General features: G+C 38.6%; 1 protein-coding gene and 1 non-coding gene across 6 annotated transcripts in view; both read right to left on the reverse strand.

The window, feature by feature from the left end:
- The window catches only part of RAD51B (RAD51 paralog B), a 692465-nt gene that overhangs the window by 614076 nt on the left and 65918 nt on the right, over positions 1–12471 (reverse strand). The gene's annotated exons all lie outside the window — the stretch shown is intronic.
- Positions 1713–1819, reverse strand: LOC137207960 (U6 spliceosomal RNA). Its single transcript, XR_010935407.1, has one exon. It is a non-coding gene; the product is annotated as a U6 spliceosomal RNA (small nuclear RNA).

The following is a 12471-nucleotide window of genomic DNA, read 5'->3' on the forward strand; positions in this document are numbered from 1 at the left end:
AATTTCTTCAACTATAAAACAGGAATAATATAACCTACCTCATAAAGTTATTTAACATATTAAATGAAAAATGTTTGAAATGTACTCACTACAATACCTGGAACAAAGTAAGTACTCGATAAGGTACAGCTGTTTATAATTTACAGTCTTTCAAGTATTTCAAGATGATTTAAATAAACTAGACCAATTTCAACAACTACATACTTTTGCCAGTAAAACAATACAAACTCTGAGATACTAAATAAGGTCCTTGATCTTAAAAGGGACTTCAAAACCCAAACATTTATGATCAACTTTTAAAAGAAGTTTAGGTTTTCAAACCGTTAATGGTAAGAACGAGAACAGTTGTTCTCCTTCTACCCACATATATTTATTTTTCTCTCCTATAACAATCAAAATAGTATTAGGGATTAAAAAGCTATCATTTGATTTAATGTTTTATTTTTAATAAGACACTTCCCAGCAGAGACTGAATCAACATCAAGAGAATCAAAACAAGTAAGAGGGCTTTCCTGGTGGTGCAGTGATTAAGAATCTGCCTGCCAATGCAGGGGACACGGGTTCAAGCCCTGGGCCAGGAAGCTCCCACATACCGCGGAGCAACTAAGCCCGTGCACCACAACTACTGAGCCTGCACTCTGGAGGCCACGAGCCACAACTACTGAGCCCACATGCCACAGCTACTGAAACCCGCAGTACTGAGCCTGTGCTCCACAACGAGATAAGCCACCACAATGAGAAGCCCCCGCACCACAACGAAGAGTAGCCCCTGCTTGTGGCAACTAGAGAAAGCCCATGCAGAGCAATGAAGACCCAACGTAGCCAAATAAATAATCTTTTAAAAAAAATCAGTTATACTTAGAAAAACAAAAGAAATACCTAACTTTTAATATCCTCTATATTAAATTATTTTAGTTGTATTGGAAGACAGTTAAAACCTTTAAACTACAGCTGTTATGTTTTTACATAGACTCAAATGTTTGGAAAATGTCCTTAAGTCTTAGAAAGTCAATTAAATGCCTACTTTAATTCTTATACTCAATAAAGGAAAACACTCTAACTGCAGTAATTAAAGTTGTTTTCTTTTAAGACTAAAACTTTGCCTAGGACTTCTAGCTCTACTAAAATTATAAATTATCTGAGAAATAAAGTTACTGGCTAAACAAACTGATGAAAAACAGAAATGATAAAACTAGAAGCTTCCAAAAAGAAATCAAGATTTAGGATGTTAAAGAATTAAGCTCGGAATAAAAAATTTTTTTAATACAAAGTTGTTTTTTTTAACATCTTTATTGTAGTATAATTGCTTCACAATGTTGTGTTAGTTTCTCCTGTATAACAAAGTGAATCAGCTATATGTATACATATATCCTCATATCCCCTCCCTCTTATGTCTCCCTCCCACCCTCCATATCCCACCCCTCTAGGTGGTCACAAAGCACCAAGCTGATCTCCCTGTGCTATGCGGCTGCTTCCCACTAGCTATCTATTTTACATTTGGTAGTGTATATATGTCCATGCCACTCTCTCACTTCGCCCCCACTTACCCTTCCCCCTCCCTGTGTCCTCAAGTCCATTCTCTATGTCTGCGTCTTTATGCCTGTCCTGCCCCTAGGTTCTTCAGAACCATTTTTTTTTAGATTCCATAAATATGTGTTAGCATACGGTAGTTGTTTTTCTGTTTCTGACTTACTTCACTCTGTATGACAGACAAAAATATGGAACATTTCACGAATTTGTGTGTCATCCTTGCGCAGGGGCCATGCTAATCTTCTCTGTATCGTTCCAATTTTAGTATATGTGCTGCCGAAGCGAGCACTAATACAAAGTTTTTAAAAGTGTAAAATTAAAACACTAACAACATATCAACATGTATGTACTTGGAAGTTAAGTGGAATTAGCTCAATGAACACATTCAAGATAGACAAAGGACATACAATAATATGAACCAAAGAAATAATTTTTGTCTTTAAAAAACACAAGAGAGGGGGCTTCCCTGGTGGCGCAGTGGTTGGGAGTCCGCCTGCCGATGCAGGGGACACCGGTTCGAGCCCCGGTCCGGGAGGATCCCACATGCCGCGAAGCGGCTGGGCCCGTGAGCCATGGCCGCTGGGCCTGCGCGTCCGGAGCTGTGCTCCGCAACGGGAGAGGCCACAGCGGTGAGAGGCCCGCGTACTGCAAGAAAAGAAACAAAAAAAAAAAAAGAAAAAAAAAAAACACAAGAGAGTATCCTTTGAGCAACCTCTCATATAGCCAAGATTGTATTTCAAATTGTTTATTTGAATTTAATCAAACAGTGAGCTGTTAGTACTCCATTAAACTCAAGATCCCATTTCTCTACAATGCTCTCCTTTGATAAGTTAAAAATCATAAAATAGAATATCATCCAATATTATTAAACTTCTAAATAAGGCATTAGAGTAATAGTATATACAGAGCACTAATGTTAAATTCCCACCTTGATGATCACAGCTCTTTGTATAAAATCCTGATTGATGATGTCTCACAGAAGTTCATATACCATATTAAATTAAAGGTATGGAGTTTTCAAATTATGAACAAATCAATTTTAAAGGAGAAGGAAAGGGATGGGGGAGAGACCAAAGTTTAGTTTCCAAGTATCTTTTCACTTTTTATAAAGAATGTTAGAATGTTTTCCCTTTAGGTATTGTAAGAGCTCAGGTAGGCACTTAATTAAATATGCATTTCATAAATTGCATGACTAGAAAAAGTGATACAATCATTCTACAAATATATACTGGACACTTAATCTAAGACACTATTCAATATGGATACTATTCTATATAAGCAGCTCTAAAGGATACATAAAAATAGCTCTGTTTTCAGGGAGCTTCCTAATATAACTAAGGAGCTCAGACATGAACATACAAAAATTTAAGTAACACTGCAAAGCAATAAATGATTAAAGTTCCAATTAAGAAGTTAAGACCATATGTATTACAAAAGAAGATAGAATTGATTGAGGCTCAAACCTGTGTGTAGAATCAATTGGTATCTAAAAATCAAGTGACACAAAAATCTCAGAAAAGAGAGAAAACTTGAGAGCTCAGACATGAAAGAAGAGTAAAGTTTAGAAAGGAAGAGATGAAAGAGAAGGGCATCCACAGCTAGAATAAACAGAGGGTGACAGGGATAGACCAGCAGCCAGCACCAAAGAGACAGGTAGCAGGCGTAGGTTGGAAGCATATGAAAGCGAACTTTGAATATCCTATCAGGAACTTGGACTGAATCATTCAACAAATACTGATTGGTGTAACTACTCTGTGCCACGTACCATCCTAGATGCAAAGGACACAAGTGTGAACAGAACAGCTAAGTTCTCTGCCCTCATAGTGATGATACTCTAGTAGATTTATTCCATAAAAAAGATGGTGCCATGCAATGCTTCTAATCAGAGGATGAGATCAGAGATATACTTTAGGAAAATTATGTAGGTACCTAGACAGAAAAAGAGATAGGCAGACCAATTAACACACTGCAATAATAATCCAAGAGAGAAGTAGCAAGTGATAGTATTCAGTTATGCAAATACGTCTTGAGCAGTCTTGGATAAAACACCTCATTTCTCTGCATCTCTGTTCTGACTTGAGAATTGAAGTTTGCCACTCAACCACAACCTTAAGATTCTCAACTGGAAAATTCTACAAACACATCAAGGCACCATGTAATATGTGCAAAGGAACACTAAAATCTAAGAGCTGCAACTTGCTTTCATCTCTAACTTCTTCCTACCAACTCAACTTTCGAATTATGCTTATACTTTATCAGTTTAACGACTATCTGTCTCCAAAAGAACACTCTCTTTCTGAATGAGAATGGACAGTAAGGGTCAAGGTTAGATGTGATAGAATTTAGCTGGAGCCTAGGAAGATCTATGTTACCTCCCTTTATTTCTCTCTGCGTAATCTGTAGTCCCAAGTAAAGGACAGAGAAGGGGGTACCAAGGTATTTACAAATCTGTTAGAAACAGAAAAACAACAGTAGACAAGGTACTTATTTCATTCTCCATTACACCACAGAAAGCTATCTGTCTCCTACAATTAACTTATTTATACATGCCTTAAGGGAAAAGATTATGTTTTATTCATCATTATGATCTCATAGTGCCTAGCACAGAGTTTTGTACACATTGTTGGGAGTGTGATTAAGAAGAGTGACTGACCACCCACTGGAGTAAAAGTTCTGAGCCCCACGTCAGGCTTCAGAACCTGTGGGAGGTTCTGGCAATGGGAGGAGAAATTCCTAGAGAATCAGACTTTGAAGGCTAGTGGGATTTGATTTCAGGACTTCGACAGGACTGGGGTAAACAGAGACTCCACTCCTGGAGGGCACACACAAAGTATTGTACGCATCAGGACTCAGGGAAAGGAGCAGTGACCCCATAGTGACTGAACCAGACCTAACTGCTAGTGTTGGGGGTTCTCCTGCAGAGACGGGGGGTGGCTGTGTCTCACTGTGACGACAGGACACTGGCAGCAGAAGTTCTGGGAAGTACTCCTTGGCGTGAGCCCTCCCAGAATCTGCCATTAGCCCCACAAAACAGCCCAGGGAAGGCTCCAGTGTTGGGTCACCTCAGACCAAACAACCAACAGCGAGGGGACCGAGCCCCACCCATCAGCAGGCAAGCAGAATAAAGTTTTACTGAACTCTTCCCACCAGAGCAACAGCCAACTCTACCCACCACCAGTCTCTCCCATCAGGAAACCTGCACAAGCCTCTTAGATAACCTCATCTACCAGAGGGCAGACAACAGAAGCAAGAAGAACTACAATCCTGCAGCCTGTCAAACAAAAACCACATTCATAGAAAGATACACAAAATGAAAAGGCAGAGGGCTATGTACCAGAAGAAGGAACAAGAAAAAAAAACCCAGAAAAACAACTAAATGAAGTGGAGATAGGCAACCTTCCAGAAAAAGAATTAAGAATAATGATAGTGAAGATGACCCAGGACCTCGGAAAAACAATGGAGGCAAAGATCGAGAAGATGAAAGAAATGTTTAACAAAGACCTAGAAGAATTAAAGAACAAACAAACAGAGATGAACAATACAATAATTGAAATGAAAACTACACTAGAAGGAATCAATAGCAGAATAACTGAGGCAGAAGAACGGATAAGTGACCTGGAAGACAGAATGGTGGAATTCACTGCTGCAGAACAGAATAAAGAAAAAAGAATGAAAAGAAATGAAGACAGCCTAAGAGACCTCTGGGACAACATTAAACTCAACAACATTCTCATTATAGGGGTCGCAGAAGGAGAAGAGAGAGAGAGAGGACCCGAGAAAATCTTTGAAGAGATTATAGTCGAAAACTTCCCAAACATGGGGAAGGAAATAGCCACCCAAGTCCAGGAAGTGCAACGAGTCCCATACAGAATAAACCAAGGAGAAACACGCCGAGACACATAGTAATCAAATTGGCAAAAACTAAAGACAAAGAAAAATTATTGAAAGCAGCAAGGGAAAAACGACAAATAACATAAAAGGAAACTCCCATAAGGTTAACAATTGATTTCTCAGCAGAAACTCTACAAGCTAGAAGGGAATGGCATGATATACTTAAAGTGATGAAAGAGAAGGACATACAACCAAGATTACTCTACCTGGCAAGGATGTCATTCAGATTCGATGGAGAAATCAAAAGCTCTACAGACAAGCTAAAGCTAAGAGAATTCAGCAGCATGAAACCAGCTCTACAGCAAATGCTAAAGGACCTTCTCTAAGTGGGAAACACAAGAGAAGAAAAGGACCAACAAAAACAAACACAAACGATTAAGAAAATGGTAATAGGAACATACATATCGATAATTACCTTAAACGTGAATGGATTAAATGCTCCAACCAAAAGACACAGGCTCGCTGAATGGATACAAAAACAAGACCCCTATATATGCTGTCTAGAAGAGACCCACTTCAGACCTAGCGACACACACAGACTGAAAGTGAGGGGATAGAAAGAGATATTCCATGCAAATGGAAATCAAAAGAAAGCTGGAGTAGCAATACTCATAACAGATAAAATAGAATTTAAAATAAAGAATGTTACAAGAGAAAAGGAAGGACACTACATAATGATCAACGGATCAATCAAAGAAAAAGATATAACAATTATAAATATATAGGCACCCAACATAGGAGCACCTCAATATATAAGGCAACTGCTAACAGCTATAAAAGAGGAAATCGACAGTGACACAATAATAGTGGGGGGGCTTCCCTGGTGGCACAGTGGTTGAGAGTCCGCCTGCCGATGCAGAGGACATGGGTTCGTGCCCCCGTCCGGGAAGATCCCACATGCCACGGATCGGTTGGGCCTGTGAACCATGGCCGCTGAGCCTGCGCGTCCGGAGCCTGTGCTCCGCAACGGGAGAGGCCACAACAGTGAGAGGCCCGTGTACGGCAAAAAAAAATAAAAATAAAAATATAATAATAGTGGGGGACTTTAACACCTCACTTACACAAATGGACAGATCATCCAAACAGAAAATTAATAAGGAAACACAAGCTTTAAATGACACAATAGACCAGATAGATTTAATTGATATTTATAGGACATTCCATCCAAAAACAGCAGATTACACTTTCTTCTCAAGTGTACATGGAACATATTCCAGGACAGATCACATCGTGGGTCACAAATCAAGCCTCAGTAAATTTAAGAAAATTGAAATCATATCAAGCATCTTTTCTGACCACAACGCTATGAGATTAGAAATCAATTACAGGGAAAAAAACGTAAAAAACACAAACACATGGAGGATAAACAATACGTTACTATATAACCAAGCAATCACTGAAGAAATCAAAGAGGAAATCAAAAAATACATAGAGAAAAATGACAATGAAAACACGATGATCCAAAACCTATGGGATGCAGCAAAAGCAGTTCTAAGAGGGAAGTTAATAGCTATACAAGCCTACTACAAGACACAAGAAATATCTCAAATAAACAATCTAACGTTACACCTAAAGGAACTAGAGAAAGAAGAAAAAGCAAAACCCAAAGTTAGCAGAAGGAAAGAAATCATAACGATCAGAGCAGAAATACATGAAATAGAAACAAAGAAAACAATAGCAAAGATCAATAAAACTAAAAGCTGCTTCTTTGAGAAGATAAGCAAAATTGATAAACCATTAGCCAGACTCATCAAGAAAAAGAGAGAGAGGACTCAAATCAATAAAATTTAAAATTAGAAAGGAGAAGTTACAACAGACACCGCAGAAATACAAAGCATCCTAAGAGACTACTACAAGCAACTCTATGCCAATAAAATGGACAACCTGGAGAAATGGACAAATTTTTAGAAAGGTATAACCTCCCAACATTGAACAAGGAAGAAACAGAAAATATGAACAGACACATCAAAAGTAATGAAATTGAAACTGTGATTAAAAATCTTCCAATGAACAAAAGTCCAGACCAGATGGCTTCACAGGTGAATTCTATCAAACATTTACAGAAGAGCTAACACCCATCCTTCTCAAACTCTTCCAAAATATTGCAGAGGAAGGAACACTCCCAAACTCACTCTAAGAGACCATGATCACTCTGATACCAAAACCAGAAAAAGATACTACAAAAAAAGAAAATAAGAGACCAATATCACTGATGAATATAGATGCTAAAATCCTCAACAAAATACTAGCAAACAGAATCCAACAACACATTAATAGGATCATACACCATAATCAAGTGAGATTTATCACAGGGATGCAAGGATTCTTCAATATACACAAATCAATCAACGTGATACACCAAATTAAGAAATTGAAGAATAAAAACCATATGATCATCTCAACAGATGCAGAAAAAGCTTTTGACAAAATTCAACACCCATTTATGATAAAAACTCTCCAGAAAGTGGGCATAGAGGGAACCTACCTCAACATAATAAAGGCCATATACGACAAACCCACAGCAAACATCATCCTCAATGGTGAAAAACTGAAAGCATTTCCTCTCAGATCAGGAACAAGACAAGGATGTCCACTTGCACCACTCTTATTTAACATATTTGGAAGTCCTAGCCACGACAATCAGAGAAGAAACAGAAATAAAAGGAATACAAATTGGGAAAGAGGAAGTAAAACTGTCACTGTTTGCAGATGACATGATACTATACATAGAGAATCCTAAAGATGCCACCAGAAAACTACTAGAGCTAATGAATGAATTTGGTAAAGTTGCAGGATACAAAATTAATGCACAGAAATCTCTTGCATTCCTATACACTAATGATGAAAAATCTGAAAGAGAAATTAAGGAAACACTCCCATTTACCATTGCAACAAAAAGAATAAAATACCTAGGAATAAACCTACCTAGTGAGACAAAATACCTGTATGCAGAAAACTATAAGACACTGATGAAAGAAATGAAAGATGATACCAACAGATGGAGAGAGATACCATGTTCTTGGATTGGAAAAAATAATATTGTGAAAATGACTAGACTACCCAAAGCAATCTACAGATTCAGTGCAATCCCTATCAAATTACCAATGGCATTTTTTACGGAACTAGAACAAAAAAATCTTAAAATTTGTATGGAGACACAAAAGACCCCAAATAGCCAAAGCAGTCTTGCGGGATAGAAACGGAGCTGGAGGAATCAGACTCCCTGAATTCAGACTGTACTACAAAGCTACAGTAATCAAGACAATATGGTACTGGCACAAAAACAGAAACATAGATCAATGGAACAAGATAGAAAGCCTGGAGGTAAACCCACACACCTATGGTCAACTTATCTATGACAACGGAGGCAAGGATATACAATGGAGCAAAGACAGTCTCTTCAATAAGTGTTGCTGGGAAAACTGGACAGCTACATATAAAAGAATGAAATTAGAACACCCCCTAACACCATACACAAAAATAAACTCAAAATGGATTAGAGACCTAAATGTAAGACTGGACACTATAAAACTCTTAGAGGAAAACATAGGAAGAACACTCTTTGACATAAATAACAGCAAGATCTTTTTTGATCCACCTCCTAGAGTAATGGAAATAAAATAAACAAATGGGGGCTTCCCTGGTGGCGCAGTGGTTCAGAGTCCGCCTGCCGATGCAGGGGACAAGGGTTTGTGCCCCGGTCCAGGAAGATCCCACATGCCGCGGAGCAGCTGGGCCTGTGAGCCATGGCCGCTGAGCCTGCACGTCTGGAACCTGTGCTCCGCAACAGGAGAGGCCACAACAGTGAGAGGCCCACGTACCTCCCCCCCAAAATAAATAAATAATAAAAAATAAAAAAATGGGACCTAATGAAACTTCAAAGCTTTTGCACAGCAAAGGAAACCATAAACAAGATGAAAAGACAACCCTCAAAATGGGATAAAATATTTGCAAACGAATCAATGGACAAAGGATTAATCTCCAAAATATGTAAACAGCTCATGCAGCTCAATATTAAAGAAACAAACAACCCAATCCAAAAATGGGCAGAAGACCTAAATAGACATTTCTCCAAAAAAGACATACAGTTGGCCAAGAGACACATGAAAAGCTGCTCAACATCACTAATTATTAGAGAAATGCCAATCAAAACTACAATGAGGTATCACCTCACACCAGTTAGAATGGGCATCATCGGAAAGTCTACAAGCAACAAATGCTGGAGAGGGTGTGGAGAAAAAGAAACCCTCCTGCACTGCTGATAGGAATGTAAATTGATACAGGCAGTATGGAGAACAGTATGGAGGTGCCTTAAAAAACTAAAAATAGAATTACCATATGACCCAGCAATCCCACTACCAGGCATATACCCAGAGAAAACCATAATTCAAAAGGACACATGCACCCCAATGTTCTTTGAAGCACTATTTACAATAGCCAGGTCATGGAAGCAACCTAAATGCCCATCGACAGACGAATGGATAAAGAAGATGTGGTACATATATACAATGGAATATTACTCAGCCATAAAAAGGAACGAAACTGGGTCATTTGTAGAGACGTGGATGGATCTAGAGACTGTCATACAGAGTGAAGTAAGTCAGAAAGAGAAAAACAAATCTCGTATTTAATGCATATATGTGGAACCTGGAAGAATGGTACAGATGAACCAGTCTGCAGGACAGAAATTGAGACACAGATGTAGAGAACAAATGTATGGTCACCAAGGGGGGAAAGTGGAGGAGGGTGGGGGGGGTGGTGGGATGAATTGGGAGATTGGGATTGACATGTATACACTGATGTGTATAAAATTGATGACTAATAAGGACCTGCTGTATAAAAAAATAAATTAAATTTAAAAAAAACAACCTTAAATTACATGCTTACACTGAATTCATCTCACAAATATAATGCTGAGCAATAGAAGCCAGACACTCAAAAAGTATTTACTAAATGATTCCATTTATTAAATTTCAAAGATACATAGAACTCACCTCTGGTGTTGTAAGAAGTCAGGATATCGGTTACCCTTGATTAGAAGGGGGACATGAGGGCTTCTGGGGTAATGGTCTGTTTCTTGATCTAGTGCTGACTATACAAATGTGCTCACTTTGCGAACACTTATTGACTTATACATTTATAATTTGTGTACTTTTCTGTATTAGTATTATGTTTCAATAAAGTCTGTGTTAAAAAGATTAAAAAAAAAAGAAGAGTGACTGAGATCCGAAGAATAAGTGAGTGAACCAGGTATAGGAGGGTTAGGCAGTAACAGCAACCATCAACAAAACAGCTAGAAGGGGATACAGCCCTAAGACATGATTTTTCCTTTTGAGGAGCTTGCAGCCTTCTGAGGAAAAAAAAAAAAAAACAGGAGAAGAGAGATAAAATATACCAAGCACCTGGAATGAGGTAACTACTAAAGTTAATGATTAATGGTTACCTCTTACTGAATGTGTCAAACATTGTACAAAGAACATTACAGACATTGTCTCATTTAATCCTCACACCCCTATGAGTCAGATATTATTATCCCCATTTTTCAAATGGGAAACTAAGAGTTGGAACTAGGATAAATAACTTACTCAAGGTCACAAAACTAGCAAACAATGAAGCTATGATTCAAACCCACACCTAACTCCAAAGCCAGTATTCTTAAACAACCAGAACCAGGGTAGATAGCATTGAAGATGATGGGAATTAATCTTATGATGGTACTTAATATATATTGAAAATGGAGCCAGATAGATTTGCTGAAAGATGAAGAGCAGCATTTAAATTGAAGAGGTTTTAGGTAATATCTACAGGACCAGACAACTAAATAGAAGAGATCCAGTGCATCAAATAGAAGTCCTCTTCCAGCCCCTGTTTTCCTTCTCCAAATGCAACCAATGGAGTTTCTTAATGAGCTTCCAGAGCCAATTTATGAACATAAAAACACACTCTCTTTTTTTAACTTATTATTTGGAAATAATTTTAGATTCACCAAATAGTTGCAAAAAGACTACAGGGAGTTCCTATATGCTCTTCACCCAGCTTCTCCTAATGTTAACATCTTATATAATCATAGTACAATGATCAAAATCAATAAATTAAGGTTGATGCAATACTAATAACTAAATTTTGCCAGTTTTGAGCAATTAGGTTAAGCTCCCATAAACATTCTTGCACCTATCTATTGATGCCCCTGTGTGTCAGGGGTCTCTAACACCACTTTCTGGCTTGGTGATTCACTGAAAGGACTCACAGGACTCAGAAAAGCTCTTACACTCAGTTATGGTTTAGTACAGCAAAAGGATACAGATTGATATAAGCAAAGAGGAAAAGGAGGATGAACAAAGCCCAGGAGAAACCAGGTACCAGTTTCCAAGTGTCATCCCACAGTGGAGTTGCATGGACGTGTTTAATTGTCCCAGCAATGATGTGTTACAACACATGTGAAGCAAAGTCCACCAGGAAAGCTCACCCAAGTTCTGGTGTCCAGAGTTTTTACTGGGAGTCAGTCACATACCATGCAGGGCCTGCACGACTGACCTTAGCTACCGAGATTCTAGTCCCCAGAGCCAAATCGGTGTTCTCCATAAATCACAGTTTGTATAAACTATCTGATTCAACTGGTATTGTGTGGACCAAGGCATCAGGCATATAAAAACACTCTTATTAAGCAGAATATTCCAAAGGCTCTGAGTTCATTTCCCAGGAGCTGGCAGTCCTGAAGATAAGACTTCCTTGGGAATATGCTGGGTTTGAGCAACCTACCCCAGCTGAGTTAATCCTTTCCTAAACAACCTGTGAATACATTCCTGGGTTATCTCATTCATTTTAACAACATCACAGTATTCCATTGTATGGATGTTCCACCATTAATTTAGCCAATCATCCACTCATTAATCTTAAGTGGTTTCTAGTTTTTTGCTCTAGTCAACAATAAAAACAGGGACTTGGGACTTCCCTGGTGGCACAGTGGTTAAGAATCCACCTGCCAATGCAGGGGACACGGGTTCGAGCCCTGGTCCAGGAAGATCCCACATGCCGCGGAGCAACTAAGCC

This window comes from Pseudorca crassidens, chromosome 1 (assembly GCF_039906515.1).
Source record: "Pseudorca crassidens isolate mPseCra1 chromosome 1, mPseCra1.hap1, whole genome shotgun sequence".
NCBI classification, from domain to species: domain Eukaryota; kingdom Metazoa; phylum Chordata; class Mammalia; order Artiodactyla; family Delphinidae; genus Pseudorca; species Pseudorca crassidens.